Below are 27,845 nucleotides of genomic sequence, written 5' to 3'. Positions count from 1 at the left end.
GATGAAGCATTATTTCCAGTGATTTTTGCCTCCAGGATAAAAATTACAGCTGGTCCAACGCTGCATGTATGGCTTCTGTGAGCTGGAATCCCCCAAGGGCTCATGGAGGGGGCAGAGAAAGTTTGAGCTTGCTTTGGTACACAGCTGGCATCACCTGGGTCCATCCGTCCTTCTCGTGTCCTCCTGTGCAGGACAAGCCACCTCTGTCACTTGTGAGCGGAAGGGATGGGTACATGGAGCAAATCTACATTCCTGTGAGTAAACTACAACCCTCTCCCCAGCACAATCCCTGTGGCGGCCAGGAAGATCAAACCTCAGCCCTCCCGTGGCCAGAGTGTCAGACTGAAGATCCTGGGGAGTGTTTGACTTCTCCCCAGCTACCAGGGGTGGGATCATCCCCTTTGAACCCTCACCCAGCAGCAGGAAGGAGAGCTCTCTTTCTTCTTCCAAATACATCTCCACCACGCAGGCCTCCAAGAAAACCAGCTTTTCCTTTATTTGTCTTTTTTTTCTGCCCTGAAGCAACAAGCACACAAACCACCTTCTGCTCTGCACAAAACCAGCAATTCCCAGCAAACAACCAAGCCGCTGGCTCCAGAGCAAACAGCTCCATGTTCCTAAGCAGGCTGGAAATTTCTACACAAGGGGGACTTTTTCTTCCAGCTCCCTCCACATTTGCAGGGAAGGTCCCTCCTCCTTCCTGTCCTCAGGTAACAGCATCTTCATGGAAACACCAATATTTTTATGAGTCATCCCCCTTCTTCCCCTCTCCTTCTCTGTGGCCAACACCCCTGTGCTTTCAAGATCAAAGCTGAAGGGGACCAGCTGTGTTGAGTCCTTTCCTTTCCAGCCTTTTCCATCTCCATTTGCAGCCGTCGCCAGCGCGAGTCCCTGCTGTTCTGACAGCGCTTTGTGCCGCCCCTCCAGCACCATGCCCGCCGTCTGCTCCCCCTCCATCCCTCTCCTGCCATCCCAGCTCCTGCTCCAGCCACGCTGGGAACACAGGGAACCCTCCCTGACCCGGGCTCAGTCCCCTCTGGCATGCATGGGAGCTGCCCTGCTGGCTGCCCCGGCTGCCCTGCCTGTCATGTGCTGATTCAGAGGCAGAAATGTGCTCAGAGAGAAACGGGATAATCTGCTTCCACTGAAATCCCATCCTAATTCCCTGTGTTTGGTAACTCCTCCGCAGACCAGAGCATGAGACTGCATCTCCCTTCCAAACAAGCAGCTCCATGGGGACCTTCACTCCAGGCTCCTTTCAGCAGGGGTACAACCTTGGCTGGGAAAGTCCAGCTCCTGCTGTGAAAGCGGCTGAGGGAACAGGAATCTCCCTCCCTATCCAAAAGGCTGAACATCTCACACAGCCCCCGGTGCTGCAGCAGGGATTTGCAATGTGATGGGATAATTAGAGTCAGGGATGTGCTTCTCGTGCTTCTTAACTGCCAGAGGGCAGGGTTAGATTAGATATTAGGAAGAAATTCTTCCCTGTGAGGGTGGTGAGGCCCTGGCACAGGTTGCCCAGAGCAGCTGTGGCTGCTCCATCCCTGGAAGTGTTCAAGCTGAATGGGGCTTGGAACCACCTGGGATAGTGGAAGGTGTCCTTGCCCATGGCAGGGGGGTTGAATGAGATGATCTTTAAAGTCCCTTCCAACCCAAACCATTCTGTGATTCCAGGATTCTTGATATGTCCAGGAAAATCCGTCCATTTTCGGTCTCCCAGTGAGTGTCATTTGTGCACGTTTGATGGAAGCTGCGTCCATGTGCAGCAACTCACAGGTCTGACAGGTCCCTCTCAGGGTCATGCACCCCATCCTTCATGACATCTCATCTTGCACCACGTGCACCTCCTGGGTGTTGCCATCACACATCCTGCACCTATACAATCCCTGCTTCCCAACACCTCGCTGTAACTCAGACCAAATCCAGCTTGGAGCTGTCTCTCCTACAAAGACTTTGAAGAAAGCATTGCACAGAATTAAGTCTCGGTGCTTTTTATATGTAAAACACTGAGTTTAGCTGCTAATGGCAATTCCCAGCAGAAAAGGATGGTTAGTAGTGGTGGGTATATTTATGAATTCTTTCTAAGCAAATGCCGTGAGGCGGGAAATGTATCGGTCCTCGTGGAAAGCTTCCCGGGCTGCTGCTGCAGGCATCTAAATGCAAAGTTTCACCATGACTTTTTGAGTTCTGTGCTCTGCTAGACATATCCCTTTCAAATCTCTTCTCTCAGGAATGCTTTCCCAGTCTCTCTCCTGTGGTCACACGTGTGTCACTGTGACCTGCCCGTGTCTGTGAGGGCAGCAGCATCTCCGTCCTTCTCCAGCCACTCCACTGACTTGCCAGTAAATAAAAGTCAGGGGAATCTACTTGACTGGTCTCCTTAGCTGCTCTCTCCAAAGGGCTGACTTATAAAATACCCACGTCCTGGATTTCTGGGAGGTTTTCACTGAGAGCACATTGTTTTTCCCCAGCAAAGCCAGAAAAGAATTTACAGTCGGTCCACACAGCGAGACTGCTCTGCTTTCTCTTTCCTGGGACAGGAACTCAGTTTGAAACAGATTGCTAGCAGCTAAATGCAAGTTCCTTAGCAGCTTCCAGAGTGAAAATATTCCCTCTCCAGATCTCCTTTTATGTCCACAACACATTATTCCGGTGGAGGGCTCTCTTGCTAAGAAAAGCTCTGGTAACTCCCAGCCTTGTCTCCAAAGTGGTTCAGGTGTGGGAGCCAGCTCCCCTGCAAGCATCCCTTGGTCCTGCTGCCCAGCTGAGATGTCCTTAATTCCTCCATCTGTCCCCTCCAGGCTCTGGCTGGCTCTGCTCTCAGACAGTGAATACATACAGCAGGCTGCAAGGCTGCTTGTCCTAAATATACACTTTTCCCACAGCTTCAGGAGAAACTATGTCTTTTAAGTCCCCCAGCCCACTCCTTGGGGTGCTTCTGGGGCTTTCCGTGCTAAGCTGCCTTTGTCCCACACACTGCATGCAGACAGACGAGAGGTTCACACCAAAACCCACCTCTCCTCTCTGCCTTTAACTAAACCAAAACAAAAAACAGATGGAAAATCAAATGCTGGCAGTGTGAAGCATGTGGGCTGCACTCGCATCAGCCCTCCTGGAGCTGTAGAGTGTATTCCTTCCTGCTCCAGGGTCCCAGGGCAAAGCCAGACCCCAAAAAGGTTATTGGCGAGGGAGATCCTGCTATCCCCCCTTGCCAGCCACCAAGTAGCATGGAGGTGGGACACAGGCAAGGAAGGGAAAAGACAGAGACAAGAGCAGGCTTAATATGTTAGGAAGTCCAGAAGGAGCAATTTCAACCCCTAAGCAGGATTTGCACAATGCACAGCCAACGAGGCACTGGGGCTGCAGACAGAATACTGGGGGGACAGTCACAAACTGGATACTGAGCTGCTTTTAACCAGGCTCCAGCCAACCCACACACTCCCTGAGGCAGAGACACTGCAGAGGAAACACCTTGAGACCAGAGTTAAGGCTGTCCCCTAATGAATGCACGGCATTCCACGGCCATAAGCTGCTCAGATGTCCTTAATTCCAGGATTTCTTACACGCTCAGTGCCTGACTTTGTAACCTTAATCATGTATTTTTTAGTGTTGCTCTTGTGCGCACGTGAGCTTATCTCCTTTTACTGTGGGATCTTCTTCTCACTCTCTTGGTAGGATAAACAATACCCACAACTCTTCCATGTCCCTTCCTGGGAGTGCATCAGTGTCCCCGAACTCCCCTGAACACTCCCCAGCTTTGCAGAATGAGCAGTGGGGCTGTTCAGGCTCCACTCCAGCTCCTGCTGGAGCCTTGGTCGCCCTCGGATGCTCAGAGGTCACTCCCACGTGTGGATGAGCATCTGGATAACCCCGGTGCCACACCAAGGCTCCCTGCAGGGCGCAGGAGGAGCAGGAGCAGAGGGAGCCTGCGGTGGGGGCAGGGACCAGCAGCGTGTTTGTGGAGTAACGCTCAAACTGCCATAATGGATTGCCTTGTTTACACTGGGCCCAGGGAAAATCACTCCAGGGATGGAGACACAGAAGCGTCCAGAAGCCTCTGAGAGCAGGAGAAGCTCTTCAAGACTCTTGCCTCTTGCTTCTGCTTACAAAATCATCCCCCCCGCCTCGCCTCCTGCATCACTGTCAAGGGGCGGAAGCTTTGAAATCACTGTAGTAAGCAGGGGAGGGATGAGGAAAGGAAAGGAAAAGTATTATCGGATAGGAACGTGGCTTTTCCACTCCTCCTTGCCAAGAGGAGCCCTCAGTACCCAAGGACACACCAAAAGGGTCGTTGGGCCACAGGGTGCAGTGAGAGTTGCGAGGAATTGCTTAGAGAGGGAAAAGAATAAATAGGAACCACCTTAAGGGAGGGGAGCCACCAGCAGAACAGTTAAAATGACTAAATACTTTCCCAATATCACTCCTCCACGTAAGCATTGCTGTAATTGCCCTTGGGATGTTGCACAACGGCGAAAGGGAGGGGCAGGTGCTGGCAGGGAGGGAGTGAAGGCGTGCAAACCTCCAAATCTCCATCCCAGGCGCTGCTGTCATCGAGGAGAGACGCTCAGGACACCTCTGCCACCTCGGGCCCTGGTGGATTTATCCCCTGAGGGGCCATTCCTCACACCAACTGGAGCACTCCCACAGGACTCACTCCTCATGCCTCTGAGACACAGCGGGCTGCCCCAGGGAGTAAGAGCAAAAGGCGAGGAGGAACAGAGCCCGCGCTGCACTGTGTGGCAAAAAAAAAAAAAAAAAAAAAAGGAAAAAAAAAAGAAAAAGAGAGAAAGATATAAGGGCTTCATTCAAGCGCTCTCACTCTCTGGAAGTCTCACGCAGAGCAGCTGGTCTTCAAGACTGTTGCAAGCATGCCATGCAAGCACAGAGCCCTTCCATTCCTGGGTGCTTTCATTAGTGACACTCAGACAGGGACAGCCACTCGACCCCCATGAGAAGGAAAACGGCTGACTCATTCTTCCAGCAATGCTTGAGAGCAGGGCACGGTGCTCCTGCTCTGTAGGGTCCTCTCCTGCTTCCTAAGCCAGATCACCGGATCTGGGCTTGGATGCCACACACACACACACATGCACACACCAGCTAATCCGCAGATGTGCTGGGTCCCTGCATACAGCATCCTCAGCCTTTGCTTCCAAAAGCTGCCCAGTGATGCTCGAGTCGAAAGGGAAACCTCTGAGAGATGCAGTCTAGAGGTTTAAAACATCTGTGGGCCATCAGCCATTAAATGGGATGCTGTGCTGGTTTGCTGCTCTCGGGTCTCACGCCAGGTTCATCGCTGTGCCGGCTGGGTACCGTCCAGCAATGCATTAAGTGATGTGACTATTTCTGTTCTCATCACATGTTTGCTCTCATCCTCTCCAGGGTGTGTGCGGGGGGAAAAAAAAACACACATTCATTATGGAGTGTCATATTTTGGTAAGGCTTTTCGTTTCTCTGCGTAACACCGGGCTCTTGGCAGAGGAGAAGGGGGATTTTGTTTTCCTAATATCCATGTACTCAGGTATTTCTGTTAGAGGAGGCAAAGTCAAAGAAATGCTAATCAAATATCCAGGAGTGCACAGTGCTGACATCCGCACCTCGCTACTATATGGCCTTTCATTAGCATTACCTAAATGTACGACCGTACAAAGAGCAGATTTCCTTAGCAACAGGGCTGCCTTCATATTTCCTCCCCACTACCCCCTGCCCTTAGAAGAAAAATGACTTCAGCTCTTTCTCTGAGCCCTGCTCTGCGCTGCAGCAGTGCTCTACGCCACTGCCAGGCTTTGCTATATGCTGCATCTGGGACGCCTGCCTCTCCACGCTGGGATCCACGAGCCATAAAGCAACCTCTTGACTTAGCTCTTCTGCACAGCCACAATAAAACTCCTCTTTTCCTAACGGAGCATATGCAAAACAGCCCTGTAACAGCAGAGGGGGGATCCTCTCCTCCAGATGACTTACAGCTCCCATGGCTGAGGGAGGATGTCCAGCACGCTCAGCAGAGCCGGCACTGCTGGCTGGCAACTCCTTTGCTCCCTGCCACCTGGTTGAAGGGTGACAACTGCCCTCGTCCCCAAATGGCACTGTAAAGCACCTTTGCCTTGGGCAGGGAGCTGCCAACCCCTCCTCTCCCCGGATCTGGGCCAGGAAGACGGAACACTTCATCCTCCGCGCTCTCCCCCGGTGCCACAGCCTGGTGCGCTGGGCTATTTTAAGAGCTCGTCTGGGAGACTGGCACACGCACCGCGCTGCCGGGAACTCCCTGCTTCTGTTTCAAAAAAGCTGGAGGCTGGGAGCCTGCTGGGACTCACCCCTGTGATTCCCAAGGTCTGACCCTCCTCTCGCTGGGACTGGCGCAACGCTGCTGAGTCAAACGGAATTAGTCCCAATTAGCACCGGTGAAACGGGAGGAGAATCGTGCCCTCCCCGGCATTTCAACCCCTCCAGCCGGGGGCTGGGACCACTGAGCCTCCCCCTGCAGCCATGCCCCTGCTCCCCATCTCCCTGCTCTCCAACCTGCTCGTTCTGTGTCGCCATTCCCTGCCTTTTTCACACGGATACTCAATCCCCTTTCCCATTATGATAGGGTCTTTGATTGCACGATCGCATAACTATAATGAGACAAATATTTATTTTGCAGATATGGGTTAATCAGACCGAAGGTATAGAAATATTTCATGCGCTAATCAGAGTACCTTCAGCAATCAGTATAGCAAATAACTCAGGTAAATTAACATAGGAGAGTTCCCTTATCAGGTTTTAGTCTAAGATATATGTGCATTAAGGACTAATTTGCTCTCCCCCCTCAGATTTGGGCTGGAGCCCAAGATGAGGTTGACACCAAGGTTCCCTCCCATCAGCTTTCACGGGAGCTGTGCAGGTTTTGCTCCTGGCAGGATCAGACGCCAGGATGAATATTCAGCAGCGTAAACGCCTTTGTTTTCTGTGCTCTGCACCTTTAAATTTCCAAGGGCTCTGCTGTTTTCAGCTCAGACAGCCTTTTTGCATTCAGTTCGCTGCAAGCTGACACAGAAGACACGATGGAGCAGGTTGTGTCTCCTGCTCTGAGCCCTTCACGCCACTCTGGCAGCGTTCAGGGGCCATATTAAGAGCTGCGAGTAATTAGTGAATTCCTCCTGCCCCAGTGCGGCGCAGAGCAGCCGTACCCAGCATCTCGTGGCCAGCAGGCACATGTGGTGCCAAGAGCATAGGTGGCAGTGGGGACAGAGGGATCCAAAGGGGCTGAGAACGGGATGAGCCAAGTGAGAGCACAAGAAGGACTCCTGGGTTTGACAGGCATTCCCAGGGCACTCACCCAAGCTCCTGCAAATCAGCAGTCCCAGGAGACACCTTATAGAATCATTAAGGTTGGAAAAGGCCATCAAGAGTTGCCCAGACTCCTCAGGCTCAGTGTCCCTCACTCCAGTGTCCCCAAACCAGGAGTGGCTGTGCTCCCAAAGCAGCTCCCACAGCTGCATTTTCCCTGCTCTGCTCTGAAAAAGCTCCCGCAGAGGAAACACAGAGGATCTGCCCTTGCCTCTGTCATGTTTTGGGATCCCAGAGAACAAAAAGCACCGGAGGAATGGCAGGCATTATAGTAACGATGGTGACAAATTTAATTAGAGCAGGAAGCTCTGGAGTGGATTTCAAATGGCAACACGGCATTTTGTGTGAAAGCATTGCCTCGCTCCCCCCGCTCCCTCCCTGCCTCCACCACGCGGCTCCATCCAAACCCACCCCACCCTGCGGGATGCATCCCTCTAATTTTCCCACATGTTGTCCCCTTCATCCTTTTCCCCCCCTACACTCCTGAACCAACACATTCCCGTGGTCTGGAAAATGCAACCATAGAGCAATTCAATAATACAGCAGCCAGATGTGCAACAGTATATCCAACATGTCATTCAAAGGAGCCCTTCAGTGGAGCCGAGACATGCTATCCCACAATCTTAACTAATACATCCTGAGGCCCTGGAGGAGTTGATGGATGTATACAATTCCCTTTCCTACAGCTGTGGTCCCTTTTAGAGGGGGCATCCAGACTCAACAATAGCCCTGCTGTTGCTTTCAAGACAGAACCTCTTCAGACAAACTGGGCTTAATCCTGACCCCGGTTACGCCCGCCCGGGCTCTGCCGAGGTCGGTGGGGTTTGGGAGGCGAGGGCTGGGAGCAGGATCCAGAGAATGCTGGATCTGCCGTTTCACCTTGTGCTACAGGCTCTGAGAAACCCTGGTAACTGGTTGGAATATAACCACCTTGGGGAAAAGGCAAGCGGAGAGGAGCAGGTAATAAGATTTCTAACTGGTGCTGGTAGAAAGAAGGAAGTAATATAACAGTTTAATTAATCTATGCCTATTAGCGTTATTAAAGAAAACAGGGAGCTATTGGAGGTTTACCTCGGAGAATATCATCAAATGGGGACCTTCTGCAGGGAATTTTATGTCTCTGTGCCCAATTTATAACCAGCACGGAGGTGTGGTGTTAGTGACAGCCAGTGCTGAAATGTCACAGTGCTTAGAAGTCATTAGCTGGGGACACAGGGAGAGAGAAAGAGAGGATGGAGGAGGGGACAAGGGAGAAATGGGAAAGGAAGGAAAAGGAATTAATTTAATTAAAAATATCTTTAGAGCCTGTCTCTTGATTTGTGTGGTTTTGGGGCTTGGCAGAGCAGCTGAGAACGGTGTGGAAGGAAAATCAAGGTTGCTGGGGCTTTTTGAAGCTGATAAAAAAAATAAGCACACTTTTCATGTTCAGGAAGATAAATCCCCATTTTCTCAGTCTCAAGACAATCCAGTTATTTACTGACAGTTTTACTGTGAAATAAAAAGGGCTTTAAGCTTCTTTCTACTTGATGTCTCCATAGCCTGAATATTATTAGATCCCAGCCTGGTGCAGCTGGAGTTTTGGTTAATAAATTTAACGTCATTAGACAGAAAAGCCTTCGACTGAATGTTGCAATTCTTTCCCCCCCCTTTTTTTTTTTCTTTTTTCTTTTTTGCCGTTGCAGTCAGACTGTATGTAGGTGGTAAGAATCAAAAGAAAGGAAGTATGCTTGGCAAATAGGGGAGTGCTAAAAAAAGGTTTTGCTCAGGCTGGGGGTTCAGTGCGAGGGTGTTTCGCCCACAGACGAGGCAAGGCTGAACCCCCCCGCAGGGGATGCACCCTGACGTGGCACCGGTTTCTGCAGCATCCCTCAGGAGAGCAAAACACTCCTGATTTCACAGTGATGGCATGTCTCAGGGTGCTTGTCCCACTCAGAGGGGTGGCACTGTGGGTGGCCATGCCACTGCCACTGCAGTGAGGTCTTGGGTAGTCCCCGGCAGCAGCAAGACCACGATGCTGAGGGGCTGCCTTGGTGCCACCACCATGGAGCTGTGCTTGAGGTGGATTTTTTGAGAAGAAAAGTCTGCTTTTCCACCCCAAATCTGCACTGAGGCCATTGCAAGGCCAAGTGTTGGTGCAGCAAAATGTCTTGGTGGGACAATGGGGGGACAGCCAGCATGGAGGGGGCGAGGGGAGGGCAGATGGCGGTGGAGCTGCTTGCTCTTCCCATGCGGAGCCAGGCAGCTGCAGCCCCTCAGAGCAGGACTAGCTCCCATGGAGGGAGAGCTCCCACCAAAATCCAGCAGGTCCCTGCTCTCCCCCTCAAAGCTGCCTCCATCTCAAGCCTCCTTCCTTCTGCCACCCCGTCTCCTCAGCTGCTGCCCCCGCCACAGCCGAGCCTTCTGCCACCATGAAATGTGCCCACTGGGAGAAAGACACTGAGGAAGGTACCACAGCACTCTAATTCCCCACCACACACCTCACCTGCCTCTTCCCCAGCTCCTGCCCTGCCGCCTTCCCACCACATCCCCCCAAGCCCACCATGGCCAGGCCTTCCCTCCCTGATGAGCCTGAACCATGAGGGGCTTGGGGGGACACTTCATTTGGGGCAGCTGGTGCTGGCCTGTTGGCTAAAAACACATCCCACACGCTGGGTTTCTATCCCCAAAACCCCACAGGTGTTGTGGACACCAAGAGGAAACTTCTGTGGTGGAAGTGGGAGGCTGAGTGACCCCCCCACCCAGCAGCTCCTCCATCGGCTTCACTCCAGGAGAAACAGTCTCCAAGTTGTTTCACAAAATAAACAGCGGTGGCTGGAAGGAGAGGAGCAGGACAGGGGTATCAGGGAGATAGTGAGGGGCTGGGCAGGGACGGTTGTGGAGCTGGGGTGCTGGGATGGGAAGGAAGTGGTTGTTGTGGGAGTAACGTCAGGAAGAGCCTCGGCTGGGGCCCGGGCAGGCAGGGAGAGGGGAGATCCAAGTTCATGGCACGGCTCTGAGGGAGATGAGCCAAGGGAAGAGTCCAGTGTGGGCACAGGGAGGGATCTGTGTGGGGACAGGGAGGGATCCGGTGTGGGGACAGGGAGGGATCCAGTGTGGGGACAGGGAGGGATCCGGTGTGAGGACAGGGAGGGATCCAGTGTGGGGACAGGGAGGGGTCTGGTGTGGGAAGGGGAAGGGTCTGGTGAGATCCCAGTGGGGGGACAGGAAAGGGTCGGGTGTGAGGATGGGGAAGAGTCCCCTGTGGGGATGGTGAAGGGTCCAACGAGGGAACACAGAATGGTCCAGAGAGGAACAGAAAATGGTCCAGTGTGGAAATGGGGAAAGGTCTGGTGTGGAGAGAGAGAATGGTCCAGTGTGGGGATAGGGAAGGGTCCAGTGGGGTGACAGCGAACAGTCCAATGTGGGGATGAGGAAGGTGTGAGCATTCACTTGGGCAGAGGTGTGCTGGGAGATACATATCCTGGGAGAACAACCAACCCCAAAATCCTGCTGGATCTTGTTTACTCCCCTTCTAAAGCCATTTCTAATAAAGGCTGGTTTACATTTTTTTTTAAATCCCCTCTCAGGTGAATAAAAGCAAAACAAATAACCCCAGGCAGCGAGGCTGGGTGATGAGCAGCAGATGGCTGGTGATAACAGGCACCTTCATACCTGTGCACCCCTTACCCACAGCCTTCCCACCTGGATCTCCCAAGCTCCCAGCTCCATGGCTCTCGCCAGCCCAACAATCCCAGCCCAGCTAGGGGATATGGGAGTGCAGACAGCAGCGAGCTGCTTTAGGGAAATCCAGTTTGGAGCCAAGTCAATGCATGCAGAGTCATTAATCTAGGTCTGGTGCCAATAGGGATGGCTTTGCATTAGCCGGGCCCCTTTGTAGTTCAGACAATCAGTTGCATTCAACCAGCGCAAGATAACGCTGCAGAAAGCTGAGACCATCGCAGCTCATTCCTCCTGTAAGGGGCGGGGGGAGAGGATTTACAGGCAAAATAGCATTGCATTAATGGGACTGCTCAGTATTCTGCACAGACGCTGGCGGATAATGTCTTTGCAAACTAACTGCAATAAATTAATTAAATTAATCTACTATGCCGTGCTTGTCCCCACCCAACATCAAATTCAAGGATGATCAGGGCTTGCCTTATCCTCCATAGCCTACGAAAGAATCTGATCTCACTTGCTCTAGAGTTTCTGAGGCACTGAATTGCAAAGTACCACCTGCCTCACTAAACTAATCACCAGCCTGGTGGTTTAGATCACATCAGTTTTACATGTAATTAAGACTGTCCAGGAGGGCATGCAGCTGCTTACATGGTCGTTCCCTCTTATACAGCAACGTGCCTCCTGCTCAGATAGGTGCAATTAAACAAGCCTGTTCACAGTCATTAAGCATTAATGCACCTCATTAGCATAAGAACTGGAAGAAGCTTTGATGCAGGGAACCCCGCAGGAGAAGGAGATAGAGAGAGATGTACATACAGACAGGAAGGCGAAGGGCTGGGCCACCACCTTCTCGTGGCCCCGACCAACCATTCCAGCTCCATTTCTCCAAAGCAATGAGCCATGCCGTGCCCTCCTCCCCAGAAATGGGTCTGGGTTATCTTTCTCTCCCCCCTCCCCCTCTTTCTAAATTATGCTGGTGGAAAGGGAGAAAAAAAAAAAAAAAAAACACCACACCAAACTGTTGGGATATTAACCTAGCGAATCCATTAATAAGCTGAACTCTCTGTTGGCTTTGACACAGCACACTAAAGCTTTAAAGAGACAGGGCCCCAGACACTGGAGATAGGGGCAGAGACAACAGCGCTAACAAAGAGCCACTGTTGCCACGGCCGTGGCCATCTCGGGTAGGTCCAGCTGTCTTTGGTGTTCTGTTTTCCAGACACAAAGAGCAGACTGAACCGTTTTGGTCTGAATGGCTTTCATTTGATGGTAGAGAAAATGAGAGGGAAGAAAGAAGCTAAGTAAAGTGTCCAGGAGAGAAGGAAAAAAAAAAGAAAAAAGACAGGAGAGGAAAAAAAAGAGCATGGTGTGCTGCAGGTCTCCAGTGAGAAAGGCTGCCTCTCCCCCGAGCACAAAATGGGGCTGTCTCAGGGAGCAAAGTGAAGGTGACATGATGATTTTGGAGCAGGATGGAAGTGAGGATCCAGGATACACACTCCAGGGGAGCTGGGATGGATGCTGCCTGTGCCTCACCCGCTTGCCCAATGCTTTGTACAGCAGTGTACTCAGCACTGCCAGACCACAGACTGCAAACAGCTTGTCTAGCTGGGGTTTAATCTCAAGGGAACAACCTGTGTTTGTACAGTCCCTGGCCCTCTGGGCTCAGAGCCCGTTAAGAGCCTCTAGCCTGGACCAGGAGTGTTATCACACAGAGCCTCAGGAGCTTCACTGTCACCATGGCGAGAAATGGGCTCGCATGAGGACCTGAATCAGCTGGAAAAAGTGAATCTCCAAGTGAAATGTCTTCAAGGAACCACCACATGCTACCATGGAGCCGCTCCAAACCCACACCTCAGCCCAAACTGTATCCCAAGGCATGAATAACCCTTCCGCTGCAGCCTCAAGATGTCCACGTCATGCCCTTGCATCTCTACCTTGCATCCCGTAAGCTTGAAAAACAGGCCTGAAACATCCATTCCAGGGTCCCCTATTATAAAGCACAGCTCTGAAAGCCAGAAATGGAAGCTGAGACCGGATAAATCAGTACCTACCCACTGGAGAGCCACACGGGCTCGTCCCTACAATGCGCTCTCTGGCCTCCATCTAGTCCAGCTCGTAAGTGATAAAAGCGTCCACGACTGCAGCTCTCATCTGGGAAGAAGAACAAACAACCCAAGTAGATCTTACCACTGGGAAATGGTTTCTAAGGGTCTCCAGAGATATCCTCTTTCCTACGCTCATTCCATTAGTGCTGTGCATGCTCCATTGTCCCAGTCTCTCCCTCCTTAGTGGTTACATCCTACAAACACAAACAGATTTCAAATCCCCCGTAGCTCTTTGGCCCATGATGATAATAATTTTCCCTCCTTGAGCACCTTTTATCTAGAGATCTGGAAGCATCTCTCTGGCATTAATAGCTATTAGCTTCTCCACCATCGTGCAACACAGGGTGAGCACTGTCACATCTCACAGCTGAGAGGAATTCGGGCACGGCACAATTAGGAATTCACTCCTGCCAAGTGGTGCATCCTCTTGTGCCCAATCAGTGGCACAGGGATGGTGGTGTTTGGTCCCTGGATCAATCTGGCTAAATCCTAAAAGATTTGCCAACAGCGTCAGCAAGAGGAAGAGATCCCAGGTTTGTGCCTGAGTCACCAAACCCTCTGTTTTCCCTTCTGTACCTAGAGAAGTCAACGGGAAGTCTCCCATGGATGGTAATGGGAAATCCAGGCTTTTTGAGTCAGTAAACAGCTTTTTTTTTGAGGGGGGGGAGGTTTGGGCAAAGAGGCTTTTACTGCACAGTCATTTTGATAAACCAAGGAGCCGAGCTTTTACCCAGCAACAGGCTGGGAGAATGACTGATGGAGACCATGACCCCAGTGAACCACAGCCTTGCTCCCCCAGTCCCTTCCCATTTGCCTTTTGTGATTACAATTAGTACTGGGGGCTGGCAGGTGGGGGAAAAATGAAATAAAATAAACTAGAAGCCCCCCCTGCCCCGCTGCCAGCCCCTCATTGTCTGCAGAGGCTGGCTGGGGCTCTGCACACTGCAGTCCTCTGCCCATTGTACTGCTGAGAACATGCGAACAGACGCTCTCGGGCGATGGGTTTTATTGAACGCAACTTCAATGGCAAATGGAGAGAGAAAGGGGGGGGGAGAGGAAAGGAAAAAAAAAAAAAAAAAGCCTTGAAAATCCATGCCAAAAAAAAAGAGGTGGGGAGGGTGTTTTTTAATGCAATCAATGGCTCCTTCCTATAACTCTGCCTGTTGTGAGGAAATTTCTTTCCAGTAGCAGCCAGCAGCAGTCCCAAGGCTGTGACATTGCTGTAACGCTTGGAGCTCAGCTCTCTATCTCTGGCAGCAGCCCCGTCTTTTTGTCATTATTGGCTGTGATTGCAGGGGGTGCACGCCAGCTCGCCGAGTGCTGAGATATTGCTGCCTTCCCCTCCCTCTGGACAACCTGCCCTCAGAGAGGAGTTTGGGGAGGGGATGAGGGTGAAACAGGGAGCTGAATTCTCTCTGCCTCCCCTGAGTACGCTCTGATCCAAGCCCACATGGATAGGTAGAGGTCCCCAAGGCCCTTTTCGGAAAGCTCATTAGGAAAGTAGTGACAGATGCATTAGCTATTAAAAAAAGGCGGGGGGAGAAGCTATCATAGAACTTTAAAAAAAAGCAGCAGCAGCCGCCCGACAGTTTTATTGCTGTCAGATCCTTTTTTTTGTGGGCACGTTGCAAAGCAGGAGAGGTTTGGGTAAATATCTGACACACGCACGCACTTCCCATGCTCTGGGCTGTCTGTCAATAATCCAGCCAGGGTATTTCTCACACCCTCAGGAGGCAGCTCTGCCCATTGCCACTGCAGCTACTCACCCTTCCTATCCACCCCCAGCACCTCCTGGAGAAGAGGTTTTGGAACAGGCATGTCTGGCTGCATGCAAAGCTGTGGGAAGAACCTGCCAGGTTGCCACAGGGGGTGAAAAAAAATGGGCATCAGCTGCTGCCATCTCTGACTCCGAGCTTCAGCCTGGGGAGGACAGGTCTTGGCATGAGATGTTCCCTCCTGATCTAAGCAGAGGCTGCTGAGATGGAGATTGAGTCCTGCATGCCGGGACCTGCTGTCCCTGCAAGCTCCAGCAATGCTCTCCATGGAAGGACAGAGCAGGGCACATTGTGCAATGGACACTCAGGCCTCTGTCCATGTCCCACACCCCACATCGCAGCCCAGAGCCCTTGGAGCTCAGGGAACAGGTGTACCCACATCACTGGGAGGAGCTGCTTCCCTGCCCTCAGGATGAGTGACACATCTGGCAGCAGCTGGAAGCCACAAAGCCCCACGTAGGGACCAGGCATGAGGAGGGTGGCAAATGCTGGGTACTGGATGAAGATGCTCTGGATGGAGGTCTGGGCTGGCGAGCTGTGGTGGGCAGAGGGGCAGATGATGAGGGAGATGAGGCAGGATGATGGCTTGGGTTTTGTCCCTCCCCATCCTATGAACCAAAACAGCCACCACTGCTCTTACACCTGTGTGAAGAGCAGAGCCCAGGTAGTAACAGAAGAACAACAGATGTTGCACCTGCATGACGGCTCCCGAACGGCGCCAGACGAGCTGGAATTCACTTCTGAACCACAACAGCAAAGCTCTTCCCACAGACAGCAGTGGGAAGCAGGGATCAAAACACCACTTCCACAGACACACTCCCAACACTGGGTCCTGCCTCCACACACCACATTTTCCACAGACCATCCTCACCACTACGAGACAATCAAGCCAAACATGCCCCCCCCCAAGACCTCAGCATCCCTCAAAAAGGGGGCACAGCTACTTCAAAAGGAACTACAGGGGTACCAGAGGCAGCCATCAATCTGTGCCCCCCAACCTCACCTCCTGCCACCTTCCAACCACGCCAGGAGGCAGAAAAGGCAGAAACCTCGCTGGAGGAAAACAGCAGCAGCAGCAACCGTCCCCCTCGGTTGGGTTTTAAATGGCTCTCAGATCCCTTCAAACAAATCTAAATGCACCGATCCTATTGTGTGCATAAATCTTTGCACCGGGGCCTGCACGCCTCCACACTATTGATAAAGAGAAACGAGTCTTAAATATTTAATGAGCGAATAAACCCGTTAAGAGGATATGATTAACTGCATGCCACGGCTCTGCATTTAAGGTGTCCCTGCTGTACCTTTAGAGGGGTTTTATTTTTAAGGGAAATCGGCAGCAGCAGCTGGTGGAAGCCAGCAGCCGGGCTGTGCGGGTGCTGCACCAACGGGAACGCCGGCACAGCGCTCCACTCCAGAGGCATAAATATGCCACGGGAGCCCAGGCTGCTCAGGGGGGGCTGTATTGACTCAGCCTGATGGGCAGGGAGGGCAGAAAACAGAGCCAAGGAGGTTTGAGGTTTTAGGTGAGGTGGCAGGAGCCAGGCTGTCGGTTAGAGAAGCCACGTGAACTCTGCACCTTTCCGTCTCGCCTGGCAGCGAGGGGGCTGCTGGGGGGATCAGGAGACCTTGGAGCTATTTCCAGCTGAACCACGGAGCTGGAGTGTGACCTTGGGCAAGTCACTTACAGTCACCCTCTGCCTGGAGTCGAGCTCTGTGAGAGGCAACTGGAGTCCTGCCCGCTGAGGGTGCGGATCGAGGCAGTGTGGGGTGCCAGGATGGTTGAACCTTCCTTTTCTCCACCTCCACCGAGCTGGGAGCAGCCTCAGCACGGGGCTGGAGCACTGAGGGCTGAGGTACAACACACCAGCCAGCCCACAGGATGTTTCTCAGGCACACAGAGAGCAGCTGATGGAAGATTTTATGAAACCAAGTGCTATAAATGTCGCCTTGCTATGTGACTTTTTAAGTTTCTAAATTATTTTGATCATTATTTTTACCAGAGCGAGGTGAATAATATACAACAAACCACCGTGAATCATCACTCCAGTTTTTAGATATGTTAAATTTAGCTGTTTTGGTGCCACCTTTTTGTTTATATTCTCCAAGTGTTTCTTGCCAACAAGTTACCGGCAGGGATTTTTAGCTGGGAAGGAGAAGAAAAAGGAAAAAAAAAAAAGTGAGACAGACTGTTAATTTCTGTTAATTTTAAGCATCAACAAAAGATATTGGAAGAAAGTAGATTTCAAATTCTTCATTGCAACAGTTTCCCTCCCCAAATCTCAAGTCTAAAAATTAAGCCTGCCCAATCGGGAAGCCAAAACCCATCATGTGATGTGAGATCCCAATTAAAACGACTCTCATTCCTGAGACCAAGTATTCACAAAAGAGCAAAGACCGCGAATTATTTGCAGAAATTATCTGGAGAACAATTTTGAATAATGAATACGATGGGGGAAATCGCAGTCACTTGGAATACTTAATGCAACTACAAAAAAAAAAAAAAAATCACCAACAATTTGCGAACAGAGAAGAGGTGAAACGTGTGGAATAGATCATTTAGCACAGCCCTGCCACCACCAGCGACTATTCCAAATGACCAAAGCCCCTGCCTGGCTGTAAATGCTGCAGGAATTAGCGATAGAGACTGATGGACAGATGGAAGCCATGCTTGGAGATACACCTAATCAAAGAGGCTGTGCCACCACAGCCAACACGCCTGTGACCTGGTAAAATCAGGGTGAAATAACTCGGGAAGCAGGATGTTCCAAGCAGCCCCAGGCAGGAGGAAGGAATGCTCCGGGTGAGGCAGCCGAGCGGAGAGCAGCTGCAGAGGAAGAGGAGCCCTGACACATGCTGGCCAAATCCCAAGAGGCACAAGCACAGAGGAACACCAAGGACGAGCTTCTGTGTGGTTGTGGCTGGGGGAAGGGGTGGGAGATGCTCTGGGAAAGGAGAGGTTCCAGGTAGGTCTGGGTCAAACAGGGGTGGATGCTGCATCACCAAATGCTGGCTCTGCCATGGGAAATATTGTCCCATCAGCCAGGGACTGTGAGTATCCCTGGGCGTCCCCAGGGGGTGAAGCTGAGAGCTGGGGATCCAGCAGAACCCACTCTGCTTCTGCCACCTGCCTTCAAGTGCTGGGCTGAGCCAAACCCTGGCCTCACACTGAGAGCTGCTCCCATGGCCATGATCAGAGCGTGCAGGACACAAGAAGCAGGAATCTGCTGAAAACTGAATGGTCTTTCTTGCCCACAAGCCAAAATCTGCCTCTCGGTTAGATTCACTTTGTCACAGCACAAGCTTCGCATTTCAGCCTACCAGCAATGAGCATGGAGGCCAAAATTTCACCACTGCCTGTAGAGTTCAGCTGGGAGCAAGGATCTGAAGGGAGGAGGCAGGGAGAATTTGGAGGGCGGGAGCAGGCAAAGGAGAAAGGGTTTTGGAGGACCTTGGGGGACCACAGCAGGGCGTGGAGGAGATGGGGACCTTATGGAGGTAAGGCAAAGTCTGCAAGCACTGCTCAGGTGAGGATATGCTGGGCCCTTCCCTGCCCCAATAGTGAGGAAAAGCAGCAGAGGTCTGGTAGAGATGGAGCTTTCACACATCCCAGCCTGGTCAGCTGACATTTATCAGGGTAACAAAAGGATACAGCCTGATCACAAGACAGGCTGACAGTGCATCTTCCCCTTCTGGGGAGGAAAGTCAAGAGCCAAAGTTGTAAAAAGTAGTCCAGTCATCTTTCGTATCTTCTCTTTCCTGCAGTTTGATGTGTGCAGGGATACTTCCTCTCCTCCTTTGAAATCCAAGACGAAAGAAAAATGCAGAAAATTCTGCATTTTAGGTGCAGGAATTAAAAAATAAATCAAATTCATCCAATGTTTCAGGTCAAACGTTCCCCAAAGCTTCTGTTCTGGCAATCTAAGAATGTAGAGGCTGGATCTCTTAAACTCCCTTGAATTCAGGCTGTTTCTATCAATCTGTAGCAGTATTTCAACAAGCCTGGCTGAGGATGCTCAGGAAAGCCTGCTTGTTATACGCCTGGACTGCGGCAACCAGAGAACCACTCAGGAACTGAGAGACTCATTATTTGTTATTAACTCACCTGGAATCTCTGATTTCTCACATGTTATTTTGCTACTTGTCTGCAGACTGAAACAGCTCCTCAAAAAATAGAAAAAGGAGAAAGTGAACCACCCACCAGTGGAGGATCATCTTTCCAGTGGATTCTAGTAGGTCACCAGCAACTGCATCAAAAGAGTGTCCTGGGGGCTTCAGTGTTTGCTTCTTGTGCCCCTTTATTTACTGTGGATTCCCTCTGTGGCAGCACTACCAGCCCCTGCAGAGATTGCCCTGTTCCAGCCTCTGCTTTTCCAGGTTCAGGCACTGGGTATTTATTGCATTTGGCTGTTTTCAGAGCGTGGGTGTTTGCTTCACATGTCCCCACAGAGCAGAGTCCCCTCGGAAAACTGTTCCAGGCAGGAAACTGCTGCTGCTCCTGGTAAGGGAATCACATGGGGAAAATCAGTTTCTTTTTCAAAAAATCCTCCAAGTAAGGAGTTTGTTCCGGAGAGATGGAGAACGGAGATTCCCATGGGCTCTTCTCCTGCCTGTCTGATGGATTCCCCCCAGCACCCATTTGGCTGGTACAGTGGTTGCTGTAATGAATTTTTAGGGATAACAATTTGTTGGGATAATGACTTTAGGTGCACAGGGCACTTCTATGCCCCAGCCCTCCTTCAGCATCTGCGTGTTACCTTGCTAACCTTGCAGACAGAGAAACTGAGGCACAGGGCTGGCTCTGGAGAGGGACCAGGCTCCAGCAGCACCTCCAACTGCAGCACTCAGGTGCTCCATGGATGCTGCAATATCAGCATCACCCAGAATCTGGCTGAACTTCCCAAGGCCCCCCAGCAAGAGACCTCCTGTGTCCCCTCTGTCCCCAGCTCAGCTGCCACGAGCTGCTGGCCCTGGTCCCTCTCTTGAGCATCACTCTCTGTCTCTGGCACCCACCCTGCTCCTCTCCCAGCAGCTGGGCTCTGCCCTGGTGATCTCGGGGTGCCACCTTTGCCTGCACCATCCCCAGGAGGGGAGCACAGCAGGGCTGGTGCATCTCCACCGTGGCTGGGGACAGCAGGGAGGACAATGACATTTGCTGCAGGAGCCTGACATTGAACCCAGCCAGTCAGAACAGCGGGTGTTTTGCTGGCAAGGGTAGAGGCTCTGCTCTGACACCGTCAGCGAGGGGACAGGAGAGGGAGGGGAAAGGAAAAAAGCCGAAGCAGCAGCCAGACAGCTGCCTCTTCCTCCTCCTCCTTTTGTGCAGAAATGTGGTTTTGTTTGTCAGTCAAACAGATTGTTTTCTCCCTCTTTGCAGGCCAATTGTTTCTGCTCCTGCAAGATAAGGGATTGAAAAGGGCTATATTTTTATGGCACTGAATCTAGGCCCTCTGAATTGGAGGGGAGACATCAAGTGGGAGAGGGATGCCGGTTCAAACCAACCCTCCTCTCCCCAGCTCCACTCTCCAATCCCATTTCCACCCCCATTTTCCTTTTTTCTCCTCCCTTCTCCTGCCTGGAGCTGCCTCTCGGCCCTCTCACTATTTAATCTCCGTCTCTCCAGTGGACTCAGGAGGTTTACACAGCTTCATCCTCTTTGCACCATCTGCTGAAAAGAATCTGCCTTTCCCCTGCTGCTCTGTCCAGCGGCTCCTACTGCCACCCTCTCCCCAAAACTGGGGAAAGCAGAGCCGGTGCCACCGCATGTGACGTCGAGAAGAACAAAACCCAGGAGGGGTTTTCCTTTTCTGTGAAGGATTTGCCCAGAAAGCACCTTGGAGAGGCAGACCCCAGAGTGCAGCAAGAGCAGGATGCAGAGATGAGGGAAGAAAATGATCAATAAGAGCAAGCCCAGGGTAAGACAGCAGGATCCTCTCCAGGCTTCTACAGTGGGTTCAAGGAGGCTGTGTCCAGTCTTCCTCTTCTTTCTTGTCGAACTCCCCCAAATCCAGAGTCCAGATGGGATGCCATGACTTACAGTGATGGGAACGCTGGGGCGATGACCTCTGAATGACCGCCAGCATCCCCAAGCCAAAGGACAGGGAGAAGGTCCTTGCTCCAGGGACAGTCAGGGCTGGAGGCATCCTCACCCTCACTGGATCCCAAGCAGGAGTCCTTTGCTCCCAGGCGCTGATCACATCACACACCGAGGACCAGAGGGAGGATTTGCCTCTCCTCCTTGGGGGATGAGAGCCTGGAAGGGGGCAGCGTGGTTCATATCCAACTCATAAGCCTCTCAGAGCTCAGGCTTGAGGACTGAGATTCACTCAATTAATTTTGCTTTGGCAAAAAGTCCATTTTTATTGCTATTTCATGCCTTCAGTATAGATTTTCCCTGCTCGTCTCAAAGGGATAATAAAACCCGACTCGTTCTTTTTATAAAAGTCTCACACTCCCTCTCTCACCAGGCTCTGTGTTCCCCAGCTAGAGATGTAAATTTAAAGGGGAAATGCTGTCATTTAAAACAAAACAAAACCAAAAAAAGCAACTCAGAAAGCCCAGCTTTGAGCATATTCCAGCTCTCGAAACTAGGCCGTGCAACCAAAGCAAAAACCAAGCTGCCACCTTCCCGCGGTGAAGCGGCATTCCCGCAGCGATCCCAGCCTCCCAAGGGGAACTGGGGGTGACTGCCAGCCCCAGGAAGCCACTCTCCATCCTGCAGGGCTGCTGGTGGCCCTCTGCTTGCTGGGATGGGTAGTTTTTGCCAGCTGGATGCTGGTGGGCGCAGGTGGTGAGCGCTGCTCTGAACGAGCTCCTTGTGCTTGGATGTGAGGCTGGAACCCCAGCACCTGCACCTGCCTCCCACCTCCTCCTCCTCCTCCACACCAGGTGAAAGCCTTGCTGCTGCCTGCCTCAAGCAGCTGGACCAGTCCTCCTGGGGGAAATCCCAAATCCACGCAATTCCAAGCAGGTGGATTTTGAGTGTGTTTTCAGGCAGGCAATGGGACAGGATGGTGGCAGGACAATACACGGACCTGCCTGCTCCACCCCAGCTGGGATGCATCCTGCCTGCTCTTCAGAAGGGCTGTAGCTGTGGAGGATCCCTCTGAGAGGTGAAGAAGGGAAAGGGAAACTGCCTTTCCTCTGCCTTGTGCCCTGCTGCCATGACCTTCTGGGGGGATAGGATGCGAGCAGAGGAAGCCAAGTGGAAGTGTTGTCATCAGTGGGTGGCAGCAACTGCCTGGGGACAGGGCGGGGTCCCCAGCACCATCAGGATTTAAGGGCAGGTTAGACCCAGGTGCACGCCTGGCACAGCTGATGCAGCCTGCTAGGACAGACTCAAGCTGGTGCCTCCTGCCTTGGCTGTGTGTCTGATTTGGTGACATGCATAAATCCACCATCACTGGGACTCTCCCAGCTCAGCAGGAACCAGGAGCAAATCCAAAGCAGAGCAAATCCAAAACAAAGCAAATTCAAACCAGAGCGAAGCTACATGAGGCAAGAGAAAACACACAGGTGCCTGTACTGTGGCACCCCAGCTCAGGACCAAGAGCTGACAGCCAAACCCTTCATACCCAAATGTTTCTTCTCCCCATCCTGCACTCTTTTCCTGCACCTCCCTGCCAGGCTGCCTGCATGCCCTGGCTGCCAGGAACTCAGGGCCCTGCCTGCATCTGGCAGGGCAGGCAGTGCCCAGGGCGAGAGGAAACACACAGCTCACTCTGCTCCTCTGGCAGGTGTGCCTCCAGCAGACACAAGTTATAGGGCAGCTAACAAGGACAGGCAGGAAAGCAAAGACAAGGGAACCCCAGGTGATATCACACTCCCTGGCCAACTGATGGTGCAGCACCTCCAGGTTCATCTCTGGTGCCCCCAGTGAGGCTGTGGCACAGCCTCATCAGTTAAACCAAAGTTGTGCCATTTCCTCTGGTGGCAGAACAAACAGCCCTTCTCCACCGTGAGCTGCCCGAGGGATGCTACAGAAAATTCTGCACCTCCCCCATTTCGGGGGAGAATCACTTGGAGTCCCTAGATTTTCCTGCAGAGCCCTCACAGGACTCAACCCTCCAGGCTGGAAAATCCGTAGTGTGCTCTGACAACCTCTGCAGCTCAGGCAGAGGCGAGAGATGATTAAGACTGGCTGAAATCTCCCAGGACTCTGACATCTGAGAGGCCCCATGCAAGGCAGAGAACCACCCCAGGCTGCTCCTCGCAACCTGCAACTCCCCTCACCTTAGCACGGAGCTGAAGGGAGACCAGGGACCCAGCGGGGCCAGGAACCAGGTCAGAGCTGCTGGTTTCCAGGCAGCAAAGGTTTGGAAGAGCAGAGGATCATTTAGCAGAGCGACAGTGAAGGTTCAGAGCAGAGCCTTCAAATTACACGCTACAGAGCACTTTTCCTGCCTAAAAGGTCTCTGAAATGACTGTGGCGGCTCTGAAACGAAGCACTCTGTATGCAATTGTTCCCTGGGGCTTGCAGCGGAGACAGAGCCGGGAGAGGAGAGGTGGGTCTGCGGTCCCTGGCACGGGCAGCTCCTCATCAGATGAGGATACACACTTCTTCTGGGCTCCACAGCACAGCACTGCTGCTTCCCTAAATCTCCCTGGTGGTTTCTACCAGTCGTGGTATTTTTTTTTCTTTTTTTATTTCTCACTTCCTGCCTTGAACTTCACACAGCTCCTGGCCTGGGCTGCAGAGCTGCTGCTCAGGGTGTGGGTGCCCCCAGCCCCGTGCACAGACCCACAATGAACCCCTCGCCACCATCACTCTCGCCACACCTCGAGGCACATCTCAATCCCACGGGGAACGGGGAGGGAAGGGCACTCAGGGGGAACATGTCCTTTTCTCCATCTCACTTGGCTTCCTCCCATCTTTCTCCACTCCATCTCCCAGCAGCTCAAGGTCCATTTTCATCAGACAGTGACAGTCACCAGGAGAAGCAGTCTCAGCCCCGGCGGGCACCACACACAGCCAACCTCTGCCCCCCACCCTCTGTCACCAGCACACAGGCGACAGCACCCACATCCGCACAGCCACCACGGCACTGCTCACCCACCTGGGGCACACACACTGCCACCCTGGCAAAGGCAGCTGTGGGGTGGGAGCACTCCACAAAGTCCCGGCACACACAGCAGGAAACCATTTCTGCACCATCAAGGAGGCTCTGGCAATGCCCAGGAGCTGGGGCAGCCGGAGCTGAGCTGGGAGAGCTCCTGGAAGATGCTGGCATCACCAGCAATGCCTTCCCTCGGCTGGCACAGGCCCCGAGGAGCACTCTCCCATGCAAAACCCCAACTGTGGGGTTTGTTCCTCCACACCATCACTTTGGGAGGTCACCTGAGGGCAGCCAACATGGGCACCGCTGGCAGCCAAGGGGAAAGCGGGCAGGGCCAGTGGCCACAAGAGCTTTCAGCAAGCCAAAATCTGCTCACATCTAAGGGATGGCACCGCTCTCCATCAAAGGCAGTGGGGAACAAACAAGCACCCCAACAGCATCCCACTCTGACGTCAGTGAGAACCTCCGGCAGGTCTGCAACGTCAGCCACGATGCTTCCAGCGGCCGGAGCGCCCCCGGGATGCCGACCCCTAGGGCAGCTCAGCCCCTCCACTGGGACCCCAGCGCCACGCTCAAGGTGCTGCTCCAGCTGCACATTTCCAGGGAGAGTGGGAATGGGGACGCACACACACACACACACACACACACACACACACAGGAATTTAAATGGAATTTCACAGCTGCAGCGAAAGGGCACAGGAGGGGCTCAGGGCTATCTATCCAAGACGCACCATGTCCCCGCTCGGCATTTCGGCACCACCGGCCGGGAGCCCCGCGGCCACCGCACCCGCGGGACCGGGGGGGCCGGGGAGCCCCTCCGTGACGTCACCGAGCCAGGCACAGGCTCGCGTTTTGGGGGGACCGAGGCGGGTTTGGGGCGAGCTTTGGGGGGGCCGGAACGGGCTAGGGTTGGAAATACGAGTGCAGTGCTGTGGGAGCGCGGGCGGAAGGGAAGGGAAGGGAAGGGAAGGGAAGGGAAGGGAAGGGAAGGGAAGGGAAGGGAAGGGAAGGGGAAGAGAAGGATATGTGGCGGCGGGTTGGCGGTGCCGCCGCCGCTCCAGCGGCAGCAGGAGAGCAGCGGGCCCGGCGGGAGCCGCGGCTGCAGCCGCAGCTGCGACGCGAAGCCCCGGGGGGGTAACGGGGCTGCGGGCAGGGCCCCCCCCGCCTCCGGCAGCGCCCCGCTCGCCCGGCCCCTCCGCTCCCCTCGCTCCCCCCGCCGGCCCCTTTCACCCGCCGCCCTCCCCGGGCCCTCCCCGGGCTCGGCGGCCCGTCCGGTTCCCCCGGAGCCGCGTCCGGAGCCCTTCCTTACCTGGCGGGCCGAGCCCCGCTGCCTCTCAGCGGCGGCGCTGGGCGGGGGCGGCCCCGGCGGCCATGCCCGGGCGGCCGCGCCGCTCTCCCGCGCCGTGCGAGCCGCCTCGGCGGTGTCAGCGGGCGGGAGCCCCGCGCGGCGCCGGGAGCGAGGGGAGGGACGGCGGGGGCATGACCGAGCGCCGTCGGAAGTGCACGCGCGCCCGCCGCCTGCCCGCGACCGCGGCGACACCTGCCGGCAGCGCCGCCGGTGGCACCGGGAACGGCGGCGGGGCGGCGGCGGCGGCGGCGGGCGCTGCGCACACCGGGGGCAGCGGGGCGGGCGCTGGGCACGGCACACCGGGAACCGGGGCACGGCGCACGGGGCACCGGGGGCAGCGGGGCGGGCGCTGGGCAGTGAATACCGGGAACCGGGGCACGGCACACGGGGCACCGGGGGCAGCGGGGCGGGCGCTGGGCATGGCACAGCGGGAATCGGGACATGGCACAACAAGCACCGGGCAGCCAGCAGCAGGAACCGTATGGCAGCTCCTGAGCTGGGCACCGGGGACCGGGCAGTGGAGGGTGGAAATGATGTTGGGTACCGGGCACCCTGATGGATGCAGGCACTGGGCATCGGGGACATTGACGAGAGAGTGGCACCGGTGCTGGGTGCAGGGAAGCCCCCGGGTAGCATCTGCCAGGTGCTGGTGCAGGTGACACCGGTGCTGGGTGCAGCCAATGGGTGCTGGCACTGAGCAGGATGAGGTCCCTGCAGACACACACCAGACCCTGGGTCTGGGTTTGGAGCTGGAGCTGTCTCTGGGCTTGAATCCACAATTGGATCAGGATTGCACCACGTGTGGATCTGCACTTGGGTCTGTGTCTGGATTTAGATGAGGATTTGGAACTGGATTCTGATCCACATCTGGATTTGCATTTGGAGCTGAATTTGGACCCACATCTGGACTTGCCTTCAGAGCTGGATTCAGATCCTCATCTGGATCAGAGTCTGGGACATGCATCTTCCACAAAGGATGGATGTAGCCTTTCCACCCCCTGCTCTCTGAGCATTCCGTGGGTGCACAGAGCACCATCACCCCACGAGGTGTTCATCACTGCCCACTTACCTTGCTCTGGGGACCTTCAGGGGTCTGCAGCAGTGTGACAGGAGCCCTGACCAGGGAGCAGAGGGGAGGGACGAAATGGCAGCAGTCCCGCTGGCCTTGGCTGTGCTCAGCAGAGTGTCTGGGGCTGAACGTGCTCCAAGGAGGAACCGAGGTCAGGGAGGGGGATGAGTGCAGGAAACATATTAAGTGAGGAAAATTGGCTGCAGCCAGCAGAGCTGCCTGATGTTTGCCTGGGATTTTCCTCTCCATCAGGTATCCGGTGTAAGCCCTCGCTGCAGGGTGGTGGCAGCTGGTTATTCATGAGTGTCTTGGATGTGCCACCGGCCACCAGCACCTGCTGTGCACCGAGAGGGGTGGCACCCAGGACCCCTCCGTGCTTGTGTCCCCAGTGCTGACACCCAGCTTTGGCCGAGGCAACGTGTGCGGATATTTTAAGAGGAAGACTCTGTGCTCTCACAGCTTGACTGCTAATTTATAATCCTGTTTTCCTATTAAAATAAAAGCCTCTCTCTTATTCCCAAACGTGAGAGCCAAAGCGGAGCTCTGAGGAAGTGCCCTGTTTGCAGAACACACTGAAACACACAAAGGAAACGAGGCAAAACCAGCGTTTTGCACGTTTTTGAGCCTCATTTTAGCTGGGACTTGGAACAGCAGAAGGGAAATCTTTTCCAGCAGGATGTGCACAGCGGGGGTGTGCGTGGAGCTGCTGGCGTCCCTTTGGAGCAGGGCCACCTGCCTGCCGAGGGACAGCAACCGCTGCGGTGCCTGTTTGTCCCCGAGGGGTGGCAGGTCCCTTGGGGAGGCCGGGGACGAGGGATGGAGCAGCACGTCCCCCGTGGGGCCGGCCAGGCGGGGATGGCAGCCGGTGGCAGGAAATACCTGCTGCTCCGCCGCTTCCCGGCCAGAGCGAACAAGAGCGAGAGTGTTCGGAGGGCGGCTGCGGCCGCGTGTGGCAGGAGGGGCCTCCGAGGGACACACAGGCCATTGTTCCTCGAGGATGTGGGGCGGAAATTTGGACGGACCCGTTGCGTGCCGCGCTCGCAGCATTGCCGGGACTGAGCCCGGACTGAGTGGGTTCAGGGTGCGAATTCATTGGACGCTGTGTCTGGTGGAGGGGTCACTGATATTGGTGGTGGTGGGACAGCCCCAGTGGAACGACCCCCTTGAGAGGGCTCTCCTGCTCCTTGCAGCTGGAGCATGGCACATGCCCAGAGACTTTCAGCCTTTCCAGAGCTGCTGCTGGTATTTGTTGTGGCCCTGCAGTAGCTCTGCTGTCTGCCTGCTCCACCCGCACCCCACCAGCCTTGCAGCAACCTGCAAAGACATTTAATACAGGCTGGGTTTGATCTGCACTTTGACATTCCTTCAAGTGTTCCCTGGTGTTTTCCTGTCGCTTGCACAGCGCCTTTTCCCACCAACGCTCCCTCACTGCTGCAAAAAGGAAGAAAAAGCCTTGCAGAGTGTGCCCAGCCTTGCAAATCCCTAATTACCCACCGCACATCCTGGCTT

General features: G+C 54.0%; 1 protein-coding gene across 1 annotated transcript in view; it reads right to left on the bottom strand.

The window, feature by feature from the left end:
- The window catches only part of RAI1 (retinoic acid induced 1), a 74,246-nt gene extending 48,937 nt beyond the window's left edge, over positions 1 to 25,309 (bottom strand). The window contains exon 1 of the mRNA XM_066561080.1: positions 25,229 to 25,309. The gene's annotated coding sequence lies outside the window, so the exon portion shown is untranslated. The remainder of the gene's footprint in view (positions 1 to 25,228) is intronic.
- Between the last annotated feature and the right edge of the window lie 2,536 nt (positions 25,310 to 27,845).

Source organism: Molothrus aeneus, chromosome 16 (genome assembly GCF_037042795.1).
Source record: "Molothrus aeneus isolate 106 chromosome 16, BPBGC_Maene_1.0, whole genome shotgun sequence".
Lineage (NCBI taxonomy): Eukaryota > Metazoa > Chordata > Aves > Passeriformes > Icteridae > Molothrus > Molothrus aeneus.
Note: the sequence above shows the minus strand (reverse complement) of the source record. Positions and strands in the feature narration are given on the sequence as shown.